Source organism: Alligator mississippiensis, chromosome 5 (genome assembly GCF_030867095.1).
Source record: "Alligator mississippiensis isolate rAllMis1 chromosome 5, rAllMis1, whole genome shotgun sequence".
In the NCBI taxonomy this organism is placed as follows: Eukaryota; Metazoa; Chordata; order Crocodylia; family Alligatoridae; genus Alligator; species Alligator mississippiensis.
In genome coordinates, this window is record NC_081828.1 from 38,708,961 (window position 1) to 38,731,007 (window position 22,047).

The 22,047-nt window shown below is 51.0% G+C and overlaps 1 protein-coding gene across 2 annotated transcripts in view; it reads left to right on the forward strand.

Annotated features, from left to right (window-relative positions):
• LOC102570761 (suppressor of cytokine signaling 3) overlaps nt 1-22,047 on the forward strand; it is a 42,728-nt gene that overhangs the window by 14,910 nt on the left and 5,771 nt on the right. The gene's annotated exons all lie outside the window — the stretch shown is intronic.

A 22,047-nucleotide genomic window follows, 5' to 3' on the forward strand; every position in this document is an offset into this window, starting at 1 on the left:
GGCTAGATGAACACCTGGCCGGGGTCGTTTGACCCCAGTACACTTTCCTGCCATGGCAGGGGGTCAGACTAGATGATCTCCTCAGGTCCCCTCTGACCCTACCAACTATGAAACTATGAAATATGAAACCCAATCATAGAGGACATCTGATCCTGTCACAGGCAGGTCATGTCCTAAACAGGTTTCGGGTCCTTGCCTGAGTCCTTGTGGTGGAGTCCCCATTATACCCAGCCCCACTGCCTGCCAGGGCAGCTGGCTGGGGCCTAGCCCCCTCATGCTATGGCTCAGCAGCTCCCTGCCCTGATACTTGACCATGTGTCCCTCATGGGGGTGGGGGCTGTGGATGGCTCATGCTGAGGTGGGGTGATACCCCCTGCAGGGATAAAGCCATCTCAGGACTGGGAGAGCAGGAGCCTGGAGGTGTTATCTGTTATTCAGCTTCTAAGTGTATGTTCTTTAATGTTAATATTTATCTACCTGTATCCTGTTTACTTCTCCCTACCTCTTTGGCTTGTGATTCTAATCCCCAGCATTTTTTGTATAAAATTGGGAACCCTCCTTTTGGCTTTCTGTGCCATTTCCAGGGGTTGTGGACAGCTCTGAACAGCCAGTTCACTGGTGCTTGGGGCCCTGGCTGAGGGCCTGGCTGTGGGTGGAGGTCCCTAGCCAGGTCCCTCACCTGTCACCACAATCTCCACAGTGTTGCTGGGGTATGACAAGATATATAGTTCACCCTGGGGGCGGTAGCTGCAGCTGTAGCTCTCTCTGTGCTCCCAGGTCATGCTGGGGATGAAGAACTCAGCCAGGTTCCCTATAGTTTTCATAGGCTGCAGCATCTCCTGAGCTCCAGCCTTGTGCAGGAAGAACTTCAGGTCCCGGTGCCGACACTGACAGGCACAGTGGATGGTGACATCTTGGATGAACTAGCGCTCCTGCTTGCATTAAACACCTATGACTTAGTGGGGCTAACAGAAACCTGGTGGGATTCATCCCACGACTGGGCGGTACATATTGAGGGCTATAGATTGTACAGAAAGGACAGGTCGGGGAAGAAAGGGGGGCGGTTGCACTTTATGTCAGTGAGCAATATACATCAATCCTCATCAAGACAGAATCCAAGGTTGAGGAAGTAGAAGGATTGTGGGTTAGGCTACATGGGGGGCAAGGAGAAAGGGATTTGGTGGTAGGGGTCTGCTACAGACCCCCACACCAAGGGGAAGAAATAGATGTGGGGCTCCTGAGGCAGCTCTCGGAGACCATAAAAGCTAAAGAGGCGGTAGTCATGGGAAACATCTGCTGGGAAACACAGCAAAGTCCCACCGCTCACGCAGGTTTCTAACCTGTGTACAGGACCTCCACCTGACACAGGAGGTACATGGTCCCACTAGGGGGAATGCCATACTGGATCTGGTATTGGCAACAGGGGATGACATGGTAGGGGACCTCCAGATCGGTAGCCATTTGGGAGACAGTGATCACCTAATAATAGAGTTCAACATAAGACGGTGAGTGGGTAAGGTAACTAGTAGGGTGAAAGTGCTAGACTTTAGGAAAGCTGATCTCAATGAACTCAGGCGATTAGTCAAGGACGCACTGCAGAGTAGGAGTTTTGAAGGGATGGGAGCCCAAGAGTGGCTGTGCCTTAAGGAAACGATCCTTCGGGCACAAAGCAAGACGATCCCCGAGCGAGGCAAAAGAGGGAAAGGGGCCAGGAGGCTTCCCTGGCTGACCAGAGAAATCCAGGGCAGCCTAAGGGCCAAAAGGGGAGCACATAAAAAGTGGAAACAGGGTGAGATCACTAAAGATGAATATACCTCCTCTGCTCGTGCTTGTAGGGAGGCAGTTAGACGGGCCAAAGCTACCATGGAGCTGAGGATGGCAACCCAAGTAAAAGACAACAAGAAATTGTTTTTTAGATATATTGGGAGTAAAAGGAAGGCCCAGGGAGGAATAGGACCCCTGCTAAATGGGCAGAAACAATTGGTGACAGACAGGGGGGACAAGGCTGACCTCCTCAACGAGTTCTTTGCCTCAGTGTTCCTAAGTGAGGGACACGACAAGGCTCTCACTGGGGTTGTAGAGAGGCAGCAGCAAGGCGCCAGACTTCCATACGTAGATCCTGAGATGGTGCAGAGTCACTTGGAAGAACTGGATGCCTTTAAGTCGGCAGGCCCAGATGAGCTCCATCCGAGGGTGCTGAAGGCACTGGCCAACATCATTGCAGAGCCACTGGCGGGAATATTCGAACGCTCGTGGCGCACGGGCCAAGTCCCGGAGGACTGGAAAAGGGCTAACGTGGTCCCCATTTTCAAAAAGGGGAGGAAGGAGGACCCGGGCAACTATAGGCCAGTCAGTCTCACCTCCATCCTTGGTAAAGTCTTTGAAAAAATTATCAAGGCTCACATTTGTGAGAGCCCAGCAGGGCAAATTATGCTGAGGGGAAACCAGCACGGGTTTGTGGCGGGCAGATCGTGCCTGACCAATCTGGTCTCTTTCTATGACCAGGTTACGAAACGCCTGGACACAGGAGGAGGGGTGGATGTCATATACTTAGACTTCAGGAAGGCCTTCGATACGGTATCCCACCCCATACTGGTGAACAGGTTGGGGGGCTGTGGCGTGGATGACTGCACAGTCCGGTGGGTGGCAAATTGGCTGGAGGGCCGCACCCAGAGAGTAGTGGTGGATGGGTCGGTCTCGACCTGGAAGGGTGTGGGCAGTGGGGTCCCACAGGGCTCGGTCCTTGGACCGATATTCTTTAATGTCTTCATCAGCGACTTGGACAAGGGAGTGAAATGTACTCTGTCCAAGTTTGCAGATGACACAAAGCTATGAGGAGAAGTGGACACGCCGGAGGGCAGGGAACAGCTGCAGGCAGACCTGGATAGGTTGGACAACTGGGCAGAAAACAACAGAATGCAGTTCAACAAGGAGAAATGCAAAGTGCTGCACCTAGGGACGAAAAATGTCCAGCACACCTACAGCCTAGGGAATGACCTGCTGGGTGGCACAGAGGTGGAAAGGGATCTTGGAGTCCTAGTGGACTCCAAGATGAACATGAGCCGGCAGTGTGATGAAGCCATCAAAAAAGCCAATGGCACTTTATCGTGCATCAGCAGATGCATGACGAATAGGTCCAAGGAGGTGATACTTCCCCTCTATCGGGCGCTGGTCAGACCGCAGTTGGAGTACTGTGTGCAATTCTGGGTGCCACACTTCAAGAAGGATGCGGATAACCTGGAGAGGGTCCAGAGAAGGGCCACTCATATGGTCAAGGGCCTGCAGACCAAGCCCTACGAGGAGAGACTAGAGAAACTGGACCTTTTCAGCCTCCGCAAGAGAAGATTGAGAGGCGACCTTGTGGCTGCCTATAAGTTCATCACAGGGGCACAGAAGGGAATTGGTGAGGTTTTATTCACCAAGGCGCCCCCGGGGGTTACAACAAACAATGGCCACAAGCTAGCAGAGAGCAGATTTAGATTGGACATTAGGAAGAACTTCTTCACAGTTCAAGTGGCCAAGGTCTGGAAAGGGCTCCCAAGGGAGGTGGTGCTCCCCCCTACCCTGGGGGTCTTCAAGAGGAGGTTAGATGAGTATCTAGCTGGGGTCATGTAGACCCAGCACTCTTTCCTCCTTATGCAGGGGGTCGGACTCGATGATCTATTGAGGTCCCTTCCGACCCTAACATCTATGAATCTATGAATCTATGAATCTTGTCCTGGGGCAATCAGTCAACTGGAGCTGAGAGAGATTCTGGGTCTGGGATAGTTGGGATTTGTGTGTGGGAGAGAGGTGGTGAGACATGGACCTGCACAGTCACGCAGCCTCATCCTTGCTGTATGAGCTGAGCCACAGGGCAAAGACAGGGGCCTCTAGGAAAAGACTCTCCCTTTGACCCCAGTCTCCTTGGAGGCCCAGAACCCAGCCCTGCAAACAGGGCTCAGGAGATGCAGGGCTGAGAGAATGGTCCCCTGCTCAGCATTTCTGTCCATCCTCACAGGTCCATGGGCATCTCCTACCTCGTTTACTGCCCCTAAAGAAGGAACAACTCACTGCCTCAGGGTGGTCTCTGACACTCAGCACTGCAGCATCTGAACCCCCTGGACACCAGCAAACTCATCCTCCAGGGCCTCCTTGAGAGATAGGGAGGGGCTTCCCAAGGGTCTAGCTGGGTGCAGGGCTTGTAATGGGAATACTAAGCAGGGTCCTCACCTCTCACCACAAGCTCCACAGGGTCACTAAGATATGACCAGCAGTTCTCATTCATTATAAGGTGATAGGCACAGGTGTATCTTCCTCCATCTTCCCGTCTAACGTTGGTAATGGGAAATTCAGCCACGTTCCTCCTAGGCACCTCCTGCTGCAGATGGTCTATAGAACTTCATGTGTGGGTACAAAGCCTCGCAGCGAATGGTGACCTTCCCCCCCCCCCCCCCCCCCCCCACGTGGCTGGGGATGGCAGAGATCAGGGATTTGGGGTATTCTCGCTTTGCTTTAACAGGAAGAGATAAGATTTACACTGGGAAGATATAAGCTCAACTCCCTGATCCCATACATCTGTCTCACTCTAGCTCCCCTAGGGCTCTGCCCTGTGCCCTCCCTGGTCTATGCCCTGCTCGGACTTTGGGTGCAACTCCTGCTGCTGTTCTTGCCCATGTGGTGTCAGCTTCTGGAGGGGCTGCCTTACGCTGCAGCCATGGCTGAATGCTGTGGAGGAGCCTGAGCTGGGAGGACTCTGCAGCTATGGGATTCAGCCCCGCTGGTCTTGGAGCAGGATCCATGACTGCCGGGCCTCCTGGTGCAACCAGAACAAAATCCATTGCCCGGCTTAGCTCCCCCTCTCCTAGTAGTGGCTGAACCCAGTGATGCCCTCCTCTCTGCTGCCATGTCCCTGCTCATCTGCAGGCTCTGCGCTGACAGTGCCCGGGATTGTGGCTGTTTCTTCCTGCTATGTTCACATGACACCTGACTCCAGAGGGCTGGGGCAAGGCTTGCGGCTGCCTGGTGTTACAGAAGCACAAACAGCCTGACCCTCACCCGCACTGCTTCCTATCCTCCAGGGTCATGCCTTATGGAGCTGATTAGAGAGGGGCCAAGTTTCCAGGGCAAGTCAGAGGAGCTGGGCTTGGTGGGGAAGGATCAGGGCATAGTTCCCCTTCTCTCCTCTCCTTAGATCATACTCAGGACATAGTTCCCCTTCTCTACTCCTTAGATCATACTCACGACTCTGCATCCCACGGTGCCCAGCCAGCCAACAGCCTGCAGGGAGACAGCTCATTAGTTACCAGAGCCTGGACCAGAAATGTTGTATTGTTGCTGAATTCTCTGGGGACCAGCCACATAGATACTGCTGAAACTGAGGGGCTCCAAGTGCAGGAACTGGGGGACCCCATATCCTACAAGGACACACATGCTGGCTGTTTCCCATACTCACCCAGGAGAAGAACAGTGAGAACAGACCCCATGATGGGGGCAGCAAAGGGCTCTCCATGCTCCTACCAACACCCTGGTCCCCAGCTCTAGCCAGCCTCATAGCCTGGTGTGCCTGAAGGAGGAAGTAAGCTGGGCTGCAGCTCTGGGAAGATGGCAATTACTTCAGTCTGTTTCTTTCCCAGAACAGTAATTTCTCAATGGGAAGCAGCTAAAATTCAACTGGGGGTTAGAGTGGCACAGCCTGCTACAATCAGCAAACCACTTCCTCTTATGTGGTTAGCTCCAATTGCTGCCTGTAAGGAACAAGATCATGGGCGACTGGTGCCACCTTAGTCAGAGAGGGCACGTGCCCCCCACCCCCCAGTGACCAGTCAGCGACTGGGGGGGGGGGTACCCTCTGCGGCCGATCTCGCTGACCAGGGGAGGGAGGGGGGTCCCCTCACGGCAAAACTTACTGACCAGGAAGCGGCCGCGGTGCTCCCAGAAGTGGCCATGGCACTCCCGGAAGTGGCCGCAGTGCTACATCTTGCGCTCCCAGTCCCTGGCTGGCGCTCGCGGGGTGGCACCAGTGCTCTTGCCTGCCCACCCTGCCCATTACCTAAGCTGGGAGCGCAACCTGTTAGGGGGTGCACCAGCGCTTTCAGGGGTGCACGTGTACCCCCTATACGTCGCCACTGAACAAGATCTCAGTCTCATGTCTGAGATGCCAACTATAGGGAGAATCTGAGAAGGTGCAATGAGCTGCCTCAGGTGCCCTGGCCTTTTCCCATGGCCAACTTAGCTTGGGGTCCTGGCCTGCCTGATATATCCGATCAGCCTGGAGTAGGACTTCTGCCTTCCATAATGCAGTGTAGTGAATGATATAAGTGAGTCTGAATTTAGAAAGAGTCCCTTATCTGTGTTGTGAATTTGGGAATTGGGAGGTGAACAGGAAAAGTTGAAAGTTTCAGTTTGAAGCTGTTCTCTGTGACTATTAGTAGAAGACTTTGTTTCTTCCTTATTCAACATCTGTTATCTCATGGACTTACAAAGATCATTACATGGTGTCAGAAGTGCCGAGTGAAGAAGAATCTACAGTCATGTTGCTGTTCATTCCACTAACACAAGCAGTATACAAGAGAAAAGAGATGTGCATGTATACCAGCACAGGACAATTAAGACTAGTGTGTTATGTGGCCATAGAAAGTTATAATTTAGAAACGCTCTCTAATTTAGACAAGTTGGGAATTGGGAGATGGTCCCTTAGCAGAGATGAAGGACCTGCAGAGGTTGCCTGATACTCCATAATTAACATCTGTGTTTTCGTTCTTCCCATTCATTGTGTACCATATTTATTGAAACCAAGAATCACTGTATGTTATATGGATGAAACCATAGCTAGGCAGTTGGAAGGAGAACAAGAAGCTAAATGGACATGTAGCCACATCTGTCCAGCCTGCTTTTGTCAGGAATACTGGAAATTTTCCAGTAGAGATCTGAACTCTATTTTGGGGCCAGAGGGGTAGTGATCAAACCTGGTAACATGAAGTCATCAACATTCTTGCATATTGTTGGGGAAGAGGCATGGGTTCTTGAGAACATGCTCATGTCTGAAGAAGATTAAATCATGCAGTCCAGTGAATTCACAGGATAATATTGAGAAATGTTGTATGCCACAAAGGAAGGAGACCTATGAAATATGCTGTTTGTGGGTTCAGTAGAGGAGCTGTTATTGACTTTCAAGGACAGCTTAACTTCACTAAGAAATAAACTGAAGGAGAGGGATGGAACAGGGATCCAGCTCTAACATCCAGAAGCCTAGACCCCCTATTCCTAACCAACTGCCCACAACCATGTCTCTCCAAGCAGCATGACTCCTTTGTGCAAGCCTCTTAAAGAGCCAGAATCCTTACATCTCTGTTTCTTCATTACACAAAACCACAGAGGTCAGGGGCTGGATACAGGCTGCAGGGGTGGGTCATCCAACCCCCTGTCTTTTCCTGGCATTTCCTTTTGCAAGCTCAGCACCTTCCAGTAGTGTAATATTAAAATAAGAGTTGAAGGTGGCTTCATTCTTGTTCCTCACTAAATCAGATGATAGTGCTCTTTGTTAACCTAGGTCACAGCCACAGAGCTCACCCCCAGTCTATGCCGGCTCTTTGTCTTGTCTTCATCATTCTCCCTTTTTGGATTCCTTCCTCTTTTGTTTTGTGTTAGTACTTGCTGATAAGGAGCTTGTCTTGGTCTTTGCCTTTCAGTCTCTCAGTCTCTCTCTTCTCCTTCCTATGTTTTGCCTGTTCTCTATCCCCTGTTAATACAGCTAGAAATGAAAACACCAGAGAGGTGGCAGTAAAGATATCTTTTGAGAAGAAAGAGCACTGTAATATTGTAGACATTTAGATAAATAGCCAAGCATGATATATAGTGGCTAAATGCAACAGGTTGTTGTTCACAAGCTGGTGGTCAGTGGCAAAGTGCTGAGACTGGATATGTGTGAGGTGAATGTGCATAAACGTGGTTGGAATAAAATGTGTTTGAAAATGCAATGGTAATGTTGTTATTTACAAGACATACGTTGTAACAATATTATTAGTCATCTGTTGCATAATAAGCGAGTGTAAGAAGCATCACATCTTTTATACTCGGATTAACTGTACGTGAGATATTATGGGTGAGAAGAAATGTAGACAAGCAGTGCCATGTGTTCCAAGAGAAATGGAAGCTCTCATACTTCATAGATGGGAATGGAAAGCCTGTGTGCATGATTTATAAGCAAGCCATGACTGTTTCCAAAGAACACAATGTTAAAGACATTATGAGTCATGTCATGGTGTCAAGTATGACAAGTTTACTGGGAAGCTGCGTAAAGGCAACCTGAGCGAATTAGAACAGTCAGTGGAAAAGCAACCATCTATCCTCACACAAATATGATATGTAAGCAATGGAGCAGTGAGGCTTAGCTATGCCCTTTCCTAAGGAATAGCTGTTTTTGAAAGCCCTTTGCTGAGGGAGAGGTCTTAAAGAAATGTATGGTGAAGGCTACAGACACTGTGCGCCCAGAGAAGTGGCAAGCTTTTGCCAACATTAGCCTCTCAAGAAAAACAGCAGCCAATGGAATCTGTGACTTATCTGATAATTTGCAGTCAGCTACAAAACAAGGCAAAGACATTTCCTTCTTTTTCAATAGCAACTGATAGAATCACAGATTGTGTGAGTGAGGTTCCACAGCTAGCAGTGTTTGTTTGGGGAATTAAGATATGAATGTGACCAATTAATTAATGGAGTTCAGGCTGATGTAAGGACAGAACATTTTCAACAGTGTAAACACAGCTTTGGACAAATTAAGTGTGGACTAGAAAGGCAGTGAGTGCTGCAACAGACGAGGCTCATGGTGGGAAGGGAGGCAGGACATGTGGTGAAACTCAACAGCAGAGTGCAGTGTTGATCTAGGGCGGCCATGAGTTTTGTGTAGAATGCAATGAAAAAAAGCACCAGGAAGCTCTCTGTGCCAAAACTGAGCAAAAATCACATGATGAAGATGGTGGTAGAAAAGGGTGAACTTCACTCTAGTCAGGGCCCTCAGCAATCAGCAGTTTAACCAGCTTTTGGCAGAAGGCAGCTTTCAGCATGGACTGCCGTTTTACAGTGAAGTGCACTGGCTGAGTTGTGAGGCTGTCTTCAAATGCTTCTTTGAACTGCACGTGACATTGAACATTTGTGAGCAAGCAGAATGAAAACCCTATGTCTGAATGCAAAATAAAAAATGGTTGCAGGAACTTATTTTCTTGTCATGCTAGGGCATGAGCTGCCTGGTCTAGGAGTCACCCAGGGTCAGAAGAAGCAACCAAGATCTGAGGAGAGTGTGCAGAGATAAAGTCCAGATGCTAAAAGTTCCATCTGGGGAACTGAGTCAGAGATCTAGAGGGTTGGGCAAAGTGTGGGGTCAGGAGATCAGCCAGGTCAGGAATCTGGGAGCTCAAACTAGGGGTGGTTTAGGGAGCCAAAGGGTCAGGCCAAGCTTGGGGCAAGCCAAGTCGGTTAGCCAGAGGATCCATCAGAGAGCCAGTGCACAAGCCATGGGTGAGGCAGCCTGTGTACAAGATTGAACTTTAATGCCCAGACATTTCCTTTTCCAGGTCATGGGTTTTTTATGAGAAGGGGTAAAGGGCCAGCTGAGCCTGGTTGACAACCCTGGTTGCAGGGAGTGGGTGGTGGGTAGGCCCAGATATCGGGTTCTGACCACATTTGTCCACCCCAACACCCAGCTGAGGAGGTGGCAAGACAGGGATGAGCACCCACGCCACAGCCTACAACTTAGTGGATATAACAGGGCATCTCAACACTCTAAGCACAAGAAAGCAGGGTCATTTGCAGCAGTGTTCATGCCTTTGAAATTAAGCCTTCTCTTTGGGAGACGCAGCTCTCAGTGCAACATAGCACATTTCCCCACTTTGAAGTCACTGCTCAATGTCACTGGGATTGAAAATGGTGAGAGCTTGGAGAAGTATGTGGTCAAGATTTAGGCATGAATTTCAGGACAAGTTCTCTGGCTTTTGGGGCCACGAAACAGAGTTCAACATTTTTAGGCACATTGTTCTCTGTTCCTGTGGAAAATGGGCCCTCTCAGGAGCTGCAGATAGAGCTTACTGCTCTTCAGTGTACTGTTGTGCTGAAGGATAAGTTCTCACTAGTTAGGATTCATGGATTTTACTGATACCTGGGAGAAATCTATCCAGCAATAAAATCCTTTGCATCAAGGATGTCAATCCACATACACAAGCACATATGCCTCTGTGAATAGATCTACTCTGTGACAAACATCAAGTCAAAACTATACTCAGGACTAAGACCTCTTCTACATGGGCAGGTAAAGGTGTGATTGGATCTAATGCACGATCCATACAGTTGTTCCTCCTGCCATGCCCCATGTGCATGGGAGGAGGTGGGACTGTGAGATTGCCCATTATATCCCATCACTCCTTATTGCTGGTGCAGGGGGAGCCCGATCCTGGGAAAGATGCTGGGAAAAGTCTCCTTTTCAATGGTCTTGATGTTCCACTACTCAACCTATCTTTTCTCTTGCAGTTTTGCTGTCTGTTTGTCATTCCTAGTAAGGTTTCTCTTCTATTCTGCAGCCCTGCAGACTTTTTAGCTCTAGTTAAACACCTGTATTCAGGTATAGCAACATTAACTCAGGTGTAGAAATGACTGACAGTGATGTATTGGAGGCACTGTCAAGATACTCAAGAAGATGAGATTTTCTTTATGAATTTGAGTAAGATCCATACATTTAACTGTACATTTTTTACTATTTTGACCATTTTTGCCTGGTTTCTTGTGGTTTTCTTTATGTTTATATATAATATCAGAAATCAGTGCACATTCCGGTACAGTTACTTTCACCTTAAACTTTTGCTTTTGTCTTAAATTGAATAATACAGTGCAAGGGACCTAGCTTATTAGTAAAGCTTCTAGTTTCTTTTTAACTGGAGAAAAATACAAGTTACATATGATGATGTGTCAACCATACACACCCCCCTATTCAAAATCCTAGGGCCCTGCTATGCATTACATATATTATACACTTAACTGGTTAATTGCACAATAAATTTAGCCCAGCCACACATGCAAAAGTAATTATTACATGATAACAATGTCTATCCAGCTACAAAAAGAGCCAACAAACTATAAAGTTAGAGCTTGAAACTGAGCAAAAACTCTCTAGCTGGTGTCTACCCAGTTTTAATTTTAACATGTAGCAAGGTTCCTAGATCTACCCATAGCCTCCCTAGTTGTCCCTCTAAGAACAGCTGGGCCCAAGGCACTGGGGACAAGAGGGTGTCACTGCAGGTGTTGCCTGTTTCCCTACAGCCTCAGGGGATGAACTGCCTTGAACCTCTGATTGGGACTGGCTAGATTCAGGGCTCTGATGTGGGCTCATTGCAGTACCCCATGTCCTAGGGAAACCTCTGGATGCTTTGGAACCAAACTTCTCTGGATGGGCCTGTGTCAGGATAGACCAAAATATATGAAATCACTCAGTGAATTACTGTAGGTGAACCACAGTCACACGAGGTACCAGTTGCAGCCTGAAAAAGCCAAGGGTTGAGGCAGTATCATAGTCAGAGCAGAAGGTAGATCAAAGTCAGGAGGTCCAAACAGAGCAGGGGCAGGGATTGTGGTAAGGCTGGGATCAGGCAGGAGCAAAGACCCAGAGTCCAAGGAGCACACGCACAAACTAAGTTGCTGGGACAAGTCCCACAGGAAGTAGGAGAGGTTTTATAGCTCTCTTCTCAGAGGCTGGTGGTGCCTATAGGTTCCTCCTGGTCACCCGACTCCTCATTAATGTCCTTATGGGAGGTACCAGGCTGGGGCTGGGGCTGGTGGATGGCACTGAGGACCCAGCCTCTGTCTGCTGGCCCTGCTTCCTTTGGTTTGAATCCGTGTGGTCCTAACTTGATGGAACACTTGAACTAAGTTGGGGGTATGCATGTTTTATCAAGGGTTCCCATAAGCTGTCCACCAATCTGTTACCTTTCCAGTTCATCAGATACTGGAGCTTCCTCTGTACCTTCCGTCTGTCAAGGATTTCTTTGATTATGAATTCCTTCTGTTCCTGGAACAGCAAAGGTAGAGAGGGGTAGAGTGGGGTGGCCCAGAAATAGGTTCTCTTTAGATAGGTTTAGCATGGAGATGTCGAAGATGGGGTAGACCTATTTACAAGCATTTGGAGAAAGAAAGGTTGATCATGAGCAGCCAGCAAGAATTTACTAAGAACAATTTGTGCCAAACAAACTTAATATCCTTCTTTGGCAAGATAACTAGTTGGATGTGTGATGGGAATGCCATGAATATAGTGTATAGGATAGGGATTTTGACTGGGCTCTGTCAGTGCTCCTTCTGGGACTTAAAGCTGGAGGTTCCTGGCTTGAGGGCCTTGCCCCTCTACTTAGGATCAGACTAATTGCCATAGCTGGGGTCAGGAAATAATTTTATCCTATGGTCAGATTGGTATGAACTGTAGGTTTTTGCCTTCCTCTATAGCAGGGGTGTGGCCTCTACCTGGGATCCCTTGAGCGTATTTTAACAACCTTTTATATAGAAGCAGGATGTTGGCCTCTGTGGTCCCCCTGCTTTCCCTGTGGCAGGCATAAGTGTTATGTCTTGTGCTGTGTCGGGGTTGACAGTAATTTTACGAAGAGTTTAGATAAGGGGCGGCACGTAGGGGTGTACATGGGTGCACCCCCTGCAAAAAGGTGCTGCTGACACTGTCAGCAGTGCCCGTGGGTGGTTGCTGCTCGCCACCCTGCCACCGCTGGCAGTGTCTACGGGTGGTCTGTGATTCCCGCTGGCTACCACCAACACTGCTGGTGGTGTCTGCTGGAGCTCTCCCGCTTACCGCCGCTGGGCTTCTGCTGCCATGCCCCTCCAACTGCCACGGGCATGTGCCATTTATGATTTAGATTATGGATTTGTAGGGGATGGTTTAGATAGGGGTGATTCTGCCTCAGGCAGGGAGCTGGACTAGATGTGACCTCTGGAGGTCCCTTCTAGCTCTGCTTTCCTATAATTCTATGATTCTATGACTTCAGCAAGGCATTTTGACAAAGTCCCACATGACTTTGTTTCATAAACAAATTGAAGAAATGTGCACTAGACAAAACTATGACAACCCCACAGTTGTAGTAGATGACTGGATCCATAGTCAACTGGCTCCATAGCCATAGTCAGTCTCACCTCCATAGTCAGTCTCACCACCATCCTTGGCAAAGTCTTTGAAAAAATTATCAAGGCTCATTGCAGAGCCACTGGCAGGAATATTCAAACGCTCGTGGCGCACGGGCCAAGTCCCGGAGGACTGGAAAAGGGCCAATGTGGTCCCCATTTTCAAGAAGGGGAGGAAGGAGGACCCGGGCAACTATAGGCCAGTCAGTCTCACCTCCATCCTTGGCAAAGTCTTTGAAAAAATTATCAAGGCTCACATATGTGAGAGCCCGGCAGGACAAATTATGCTGAGGGGAAACAAGCACGGGTTTGTGGTGGGCAGATCGTGCCTGACCAATCTAGTCTCTTTTTATGACCAGTTTACGGAACGCCTGGACACAGGAGGAGGTGGATGTCGTATACTTAGACTTCAGGAAGGCCTTCGATACGGTATTCCATCCCATACTGGTGAACAAGTTAAGAGGCTGTGACTTGGATGACTACACAGTCCGGTGGGTGGTGAATTGGCTGGAGGGTCGCACCCAGAGAGTTGTGGTGGATGGGTCGGCTTCGACCTGGAAGGGTGTGGGCAGTGGGGTCCCGCAGGGCTTGGTCCTTGGACCGATACTCTTTAATGTCTTCATCAGCGACTTGGACAAGGGAGTGAAATGTACTCTGTCCAAGTTTGTAGATGACACAAAGCTATGGGGAGAAGTGGACACGCTGGAGGGCAGGGAACGGCTGCAAACAGACCTGGACAGGTTAGACAAGTGGGCAGAAAACAACAGGATGCAGTTCAACAAGGAGAAATGCAAAGTGCTGCACCTAGGGAGGAAGAATGTCCAGCACACCTACAGCCTAGGGAATGACCTGCTGGATGGCATGGAAGTGGAAAGGGATCTTGGAGTCCTAGTGGACTCTAAGATGAACATGAGTCGGTAGTGCGACGAAGCCATCAGAAAAGCCAATGGCACTTTATCGTGCATCAGCAGATGCATGACGAATAGGTCCAAGGAGGTGATACTTCCCCTTTATCGGGTGCTGGTCAGACCGCAGTTGGAGTACTGCGTGCAATTCTGGGTGCCACAATTCAAGAGGGATGCGGATAACCTGGAGAGGGTCCAGAGAAGGGCCACCCGTATGGTTAAGGGCCTGCAGACCAAGCCCTACGAGGAGAGACTGGGGCACCTGGACCTCTTCAGCCTCCGCAAGAGAAGGTTGAGAGGCGACCTTGTGGCTGCCTATAAGTTCATCACGGGGGCACAGAAGGGAATTGGTGAGTATTTATTCACCGAGGCGCCCCCGGGGGTTACAAGAAATAATGGCCACAAGCTAGCAGAGAGCAGATTTAGATTGGACATTAGGAGGAACTTCTTCACAGTTCGAGTGGCCAAGGTCTGGAATGGGCTCCCGAGGGAGGTGGTGCTCTCCCCTACCCTGGGGGTCTTCAAGAGGAGGTTAGATGAGCATCTAGCTGGGGTCATCTAGACCCAGCACTCTTTTTCCTGACTATGCAGGGGGTCAGACTCGATGATCTATTGAGGTCCCTTCCGATCCTAACATCTATGAATCTATGAATCTATAGTTGTAAATGACTCTAGAGTGGCAAGCCCAGAGGGTAATTGTAAATGAATCCGTGTTAGAGTGGTCAGAGGTTTCAAGTGGGGTCCCACAGAAGTCTGTCCTGAGGTGGCAGGGCACAGGCAGCATCGCGGTCCCTCCAGCTGCTAGGACCGGAGCTACTCATGGGTAAAAACAGTAGTAGCAGCTGCACCCAGAGACCAAGAGGCAGACAGGGCACAGGCCGGAGAGGGCATAGGGCAGAGTCCAAGGGGGCAGAATGATGGACAGTCAGACAAGATCAAAGGGTCAGAGTTATGTCTGCCCCATGTAATTCCTAGCTCTCTGCAAGCAGGACAAGAATACCTTTAACTCCCCCCGCCCCCAATCTCTGCAATCCTCAGTGGGGCGTGGCACTCAAGGGAGCCTGGTACACCTGGTGCCTGAGGGGGAGATGGCTGAATTTCTCATGACAAAAATCATAGAAAATTAGGGTTGGAAGGGACCTCAGGATGTCATTTAGTCTAACCCCCTGCTGAATGCAGGACTATCCCCAACTATCTCATCCCAGCCAAGGCTTTATCAAGCCGGGCCTTAAAGAAACATCCAAGGGTGGAGATTCCACAACCTCTCTGGGTAACCTATTCTAGTGTTTTACTACCCTTCTGGTGAGAAAGTTTTTCCTAATATCTAACCTAAGCTTTCCTTGCTGCAACTTGAGCCCATTGCTTCTTGTTCTGTTATTTGCCACCACTGAGAACAGCCTAGCTCCATCCTCTGTGGAACCACCCTTCAGGTAGTTGAAGGATGTTATTAAATTTCCCCTCAGTCTTCTCTTTTCAGACTGAATAAGACCAGTTCCCTCAGCCTCTCCTTGTAAGTCATGTGCCCCAGCCCCCTAACCATTTTCCTTGTCCTCTACAGGACCCTTTCCAATTTGTCCCCATCCTTTTTGTAGCAGGGGGCTCAAAACCTGGCACATATGTGGCCAGGTGTACTCCAGATGTGGCCTCACCAGTGCCAAATAGATGGGATGAGGTGGGATGATGGAGGGAGCTACCCCTGTGACTATCATCCCATAGTGGAGTGGAATTACTGGTCGTATGCCAGTGACCCCATGGAGCTGGTACGGAGAAGTGAGGGACTGGGCTCAGCCTCCCTTCTCCTAGCTTCAGTAACAACCAGGCCCTCAGAGGGTCTCTTGCTGATGGGCTGATGCTCAGAGCCAGGCTCTCTCTTGAGCCCTAAGGCTCTGCAAAGGAGACATCCAGGAGCGGAACAGTGGGGGCTAGCTCATTGGGATAGGTCAGCAGCCCCTGCAGATTCAGGGCAGGGCAGGGTTTGCCTCAGAGGAAGCAGCTGGGTGGGGGGCTTAGGGGTTTGTTCTCAGGGCTGTCCCCTCTCTGGCAATGCATACAGTAGTCAGGACCCAGGTGCTGGGGGGGCCAGAACCTTCCCCAGACACTGATCATCTATTGTTTCTCACTCTTATTAAATACAAGCCCCCGGCGCACATGCTGAGTCATGCAGGTACAGGGCTGATTGCTGAGTTATGTGAACACCTCCAGGCTCCTGCTCTCCCAGTCCTGAGATGGCTTTATCCCTGCAGGGGGTATCACCCCACCTCAGCATGAGCCATCCACAGCCCCCACCCCCATGAGGGACACGGGGTCAAGTATCAGGGCAGGGAGCTGCTGAGCCATAGCATGAGGGGGCTAGGCCCCAGCCAGCTGCCCTGGCAGGCAGTGGGGCTGGGTATAATGGGGACTCCACCACAAGGGCTCAGGCAAGGACCCGAAACCTGTTTAGGACATGACCTGCCTGTGACAGGATCAGATGTCCTCTGTGATTGGGTTTCATAATTTCATAGTTTCATAGTTGGTAGGGTCAGAAGGGACCTGAGGAGATCATCTAGTCTGACCCCCTGCCATGGCAGGAAAGTGTACTGGGGTCAAATGACCCCGGCCAGGTGTTCATCCACCCTTTTTTTAAAGACCTCAGGTTAGGAGCCGGCACCACTTCTTTTGGAAGTTGGTTTCAGGTCCTAGCCACCCTGACAGTGAAGTAGTGCCTCCTAATGTCTAGCCTGAAATACACTCCGCTAGCTTGTGTCCGTTGTTTCTTGTAACTCCTGGGAGTGCTCGGGGGAACAGGGACTCTCCCAATGCCTGCTGGTTCCCCTTGACTAGTTTGTAGACTGCCACTAGATCCCCTCTCAGCCTTCTCTTTTGGAGGCTGAACAGGTTCAGGTCCCTCAGCCTCTCCTTGTAGGGCCTGCCCTGCTGACCCCTGATCATGCGGGTGGCCCTCCTTTGGACCCTCTCCATATTGGCCACATCCCTCCTGAAGTGCGGCACCCAGAACTGGACACAGTACTCCAGCTGTGGCCTGACCAGTGTTGCATAGAGGGGGAGGATCACCTCCTTGGACCTGCTTGAGATGCATCTGTGGGTGCACGACAAGGTATGGTTGGCCTTCCTGACCGCGTCCCCACTTTGTCAGCCCATGTTCATTGTGGCATCAATGATGACTCCAAGATCCTTTTCTGTCTCAACACTGGTGAGAAGGGAGTTCCCCAGCCTGTAGGTGTGCCGCTGGTTCTTCCTCCCCAGGTGCATTACCCTGCACTCGTCAGTGTTGAACCCCATCCTCTTCTCATCGGCCCACCCCTGTAACCTGTCTAGATCCGCTTGCAGCCTGTTCCTTCCTACTAGCGTACCCACTTCACCCCACATCTTAGTGTCACCTGCGAATTTGAACAGGGTGCTTTCTACCCCCTTGCCCAAGTCACTGATGAAGATGTTGAATAGTGTGGGCCTGAGGACTGAGCCCTAGGGGACCCCACTGCCCACATCCCTCCAGGTCGAATAAGACCCTTCCACCACCACCCTCTGGGTGCGGCCCTTCAGCCAGTTAGTGACCCGTCTGACAGTGTAGGCATCAACACCACTGTCTCCTACTTTCTTACTGAGAATGGGGTGAGAGACCGTGTTGAAGGCCTTCCTGAAGTCCAGAAAGACTATATCCACTGCGACACCTGCATCCAAAGACTTGGTGACCTGGTTGTAGAAGGCCATCAGGTTGGTTTGACAAGACCTGCCCCTAATGAACCCATGCTGGTTGCCCCTGAGCATAACCTCCCCTGCTGGCCCTTCCTGGACATGTGCCAGGATAATTCTTTCGAAAAGCTTCCCCAGGACTGAGGTAAGACTCACAGGCCTATAGTTTCCTGGGTCCTCCTTCCTCCCTTTTTTGAAGATGGGGACCACACTGGCCCTTTTCCAGTCCTCCGGCACATGGCCCAAGTGCCATGAGTGCTCATAGAGCTGTGCCAGAAGTCCCTCAATGACCAGTACTGGGTTATTCCAGCACTGGCCACTGGCAAGGGTGGTGGTGGGGAGAGACCTGTACTGTCCTGGGACCCCCTGGGCTGGATCTAGGACAGGAGACAGGGGGGCAGGATACCTAGATGAGCCCCTCAGTCTAATCCAAAATAGCAAATCCTACGTCTTGCCAAACTGCCATGAAAAAGGCACCACTGAAAACACTTCAGACACCTGACAAACAATGGGAGGGCTGGCAGCTGGACAGCCAGAGGGTAGGCAGTTCCCCTGTGGAACAGAAACTCTGGTCTTACTGCTACATGCAGAGGAGCTGTTACCATCCCTCTTCAGTGTCAGTGTCTGCGCTGGTGCTGACCACACTCCAGCAGAGGACGGGGCACTGAGGGCCTGTAGGCACTGCCATCCCTTGCACCGACTCCCTGCCTCCTGATTCCTAGGAAATTAGGGGCTGCTGTGTCTCCCACGACAGGGCAAAAACCAGGGGATTCTGGTAACGGGGATGACATGGAGCTGGGGTACAACTGCACTGCACCCCATGAGCTCTCTGGTGGTGACCTCCACTCAGGAGCTATCACGGGGGGGCCAGGAGAGCCATTTGGCCCAGGCCTCTCATTCATGGGGGGCATCAAATTTAGACTTTTGACATTATCTCCAAATTAGGTTATACATACAGACACAGAGGTACATTGACAGGATTGAAAGAAGAAGAAAAAAGCTAGAAAAGCACTTGTTAAATAAAAAAGGAACATTTATTACAAATTATTGTGTTGTATTTTGAGACTCAAAAAATGGAAGTAGCCCAGGCCTCTCTCAACCTCTGAGAGGGCCTGCCTCCACTACCTGCTTTACCCAGAATCCTTCCCTGCTCCCACTTGCCTTTGCCTTTCTGGGTTCTCAAGGGACTCCAGGGCCTTCCAGAGTCCATCTTGCTGCTGCCTGGAGCCACTGGTACATCCAGGGGTACTGTCTGGGCTGGGAGGGGTGGTATCCCAGGTGACCCCCCCAGCTGTTCCCAGCCCTCACTGCCTGGCTGTGATTTTCAGGTGTTGGCGAGAAAATAAAACAGGTCACCCCCACTGGGGCATGTGGCTGCCTTCCTTCTCTTCTTTTTCCTCACTGCTTTTGTCTGCTACAGAAAAACTGAAGCAAGTAAGTGCCACTCCTAGGGCAGAAAGGGTTAAATCTGTGCTAAGCAGGGCTAGGACAGGACAGAGCAGGGATGGGAGATCACTCAGGGGCTGGGGCAAAGTAAAAGGATGTGGGTGCTGACTGAAATGCACCCATGCAGCCCTAGAGGGTGCTGTGCTGCTGGGAGGGAGTAGTGTATCTGTGGAGGGTGCTTTGTGTTCAATCCCTGAAGACACTATTGTCCTAACCTAGAGGCAGCTGCATCTTGGCATTCAGTCAGGGATCCCTCCATTACCAGCACCATGCACCTTGGGCACATAGATATAGAGGAAGATGCTGGTCTGTGCTCTGATGCTGCCCCTTGCTGGACAGTCCTAGGGACAGCATGTCCCAGCCCTGCGTGAGATTCAGGATTAGCACCAGGAGGGGAAAGGGCTCTGCTCCTGTGTGAGGGGATCCAGTGTGGTGGGTTTTGGTGTGGGCTGACTCATGCAGGATTCTCTCTCTGCAGGGAAAGTCCAGGCACTGACCTATATGGAGTAGGCCAGATCCTGGCTGCATTTTCTTCTTCCTTGGCACTGCCTGGGTTGTATCCTGGCTCAGGGAGGGGCCTGGAGTCTTGTGGGTTAGGACAGGGGTGGAGGGGTGCTGTTCCAAATGGGATCCCTTTCTCCCCTCCCACTTAAATATCTTGGGGGTCCCTTCAGCTGGAGGGTGAGGAGGTGAAGATCCCTCACCTCCCAACACCCTCCCCCCAGCTCTCAATCCTTCCCCCCAGACAGCCCCAGACCCCCCCACCTGCACATGCAGCCCACAGGCCCTGAAGTGAGGGGAGATGTAGGAATGAGGACACCCATATACCCAGCCCCATCCATACCTGCATTGCCCGCCTGGTCCATTGGAGGGAGCTGCAGGGCCAGGTTGGATCACCAGGGAGCACCAGAGACATTCCCTTGCATAGAGCTACCTCCCTTCTGAGGCACCCCCCAACCTCTTTCCCCCCATCCCGCCAGGACCAGGAGGGGACCGCACTGGGAGGGGGAGGAGTTTCACCCAGGCAGGTTTTGAATCCTGTCTGATCTAGCTTTATTGTAAATACAGTAAGTGCTGCCAGCGCTGAGATGTGACCACCTTTGGGATGGGCCATGTCAGAGGCTGGTTATACAGGGCCCCCTTGTCCCATACTGCAATGCAGCTGTCTCTGGGGATATGCTTGGTGGTGGCTATTCCCTTGCAGAGCCCACAGCTAGAGGGCAGGCAGCTGAATGGCAGTGCTCACAGGGCTGGTGTGAGCAGGACTGGGCAGCTCCTCCCAGCAAAGACAAAGATCCCAACACTCTGCCAGTCCTTGGGACACAGGGCTGCAGTGTGCTAGGGGAGGGCATCACAGCTTCTGCCTGTATGCTGGGAGGTGCTACAGGGAGATGGGGAATCCTCACTACCTGGGGCCTGTATAGTGTCTATGACACACAATGAGGAGGTTCTGACACTGTCCAGCAGGGGGAGGATCACACACACACACACACACACACACACACACACACACACACTGTTGCACCATCACCCCATGTTTGAAGCCAGGAGGGCACCAGGAGCCCTTTTACCCCCTTCCACCTTTGGTGCAGCAAACACCTCTGGGCAAGCAAGCCCCCTCCTGTCCCCACTAGTGTGATGAGCTGCCAGGTCACAGCACGGAGGCTCCAAGCAGCTGAGGGCCAGCAGGATACACCTCACCCCTCTGTTCCCATAGAGTCATTCCTCAGGACTGAGAGGAGGAGGGAAGAATATGGGGAGGGGAGGGTCCGAGCCAGCCCCCAGTTTGGGGACAGCCAGGGGCACTGGTCCACCACACACACACACACACACACACACACACACACACACACACACACACACACACACACAGAGGCTGTTTAGCATGCTGCCGCATGCCTCCTAATGGCTGCTAGGAAGCCAGCCGCCCTTCCTGGCAGCAGAGCCCCTGCCAGGAACAGCCTCACTGTGCTGGTAAACACGGGGCTGGCCAGGAACACCTCGGGCTGGGGACATGGAACAGGAGGCAGCCCCACTGGGCCCATGCGCGCGCATGTGTGTGAGCACTGGGGGGCAGCCTGGGCACAAAGATCCCCTGTCTGCCCTATCCATGCATGTGTGTGGCCCCTACACACATGCACATCTCCCCACATGCAATGGGGCTCAGCACTCACACTCAAGAAAAGATCCAGTACAATCACTCAAACATACATACACACACACATGCATGCCCCCAACACCCACCCAGCACCCAGGTAACTAATGACATGTATCCGTGTGTACACACCACAGCGTCTACCACATACGCATGCACATGGCCACACAACAGGGTTTACCCTCCCACACACCACCAAAACCCACCCAACACACAGTTAATCACTTGTCCATATGTACACACCACAGTGTCTACCACATGCATATCGCCACACACCAGGATTTACTCCCCCATCAACATCCATCCAACACACAGTTAATCACATGTACACGTGACAGTGTACCATACATACTCATGACTACACACCAGGATTTACCCCCTCCCATACACACACCACCAACACCCAACACACCCACACCACACCCACCCAACACACAGGTAATCACATATGCCCATGTGCACACACCACACCAACACCCACCCAACATACAGTTAATCACATATATCCATGTGTACACCCCACAATATCTACCATGCACACACATGACCATGGCCACACACCAAGGTTCACCCAACACACACAATATACCACACACATTCCAACACAAACAACACAGGTTCTATCAGTCACACACACACCACCCTTGCCATGACACAAAGACAATCACATACAGTATACCTATGCACCGTCACTACAGTGTCTACCATGTA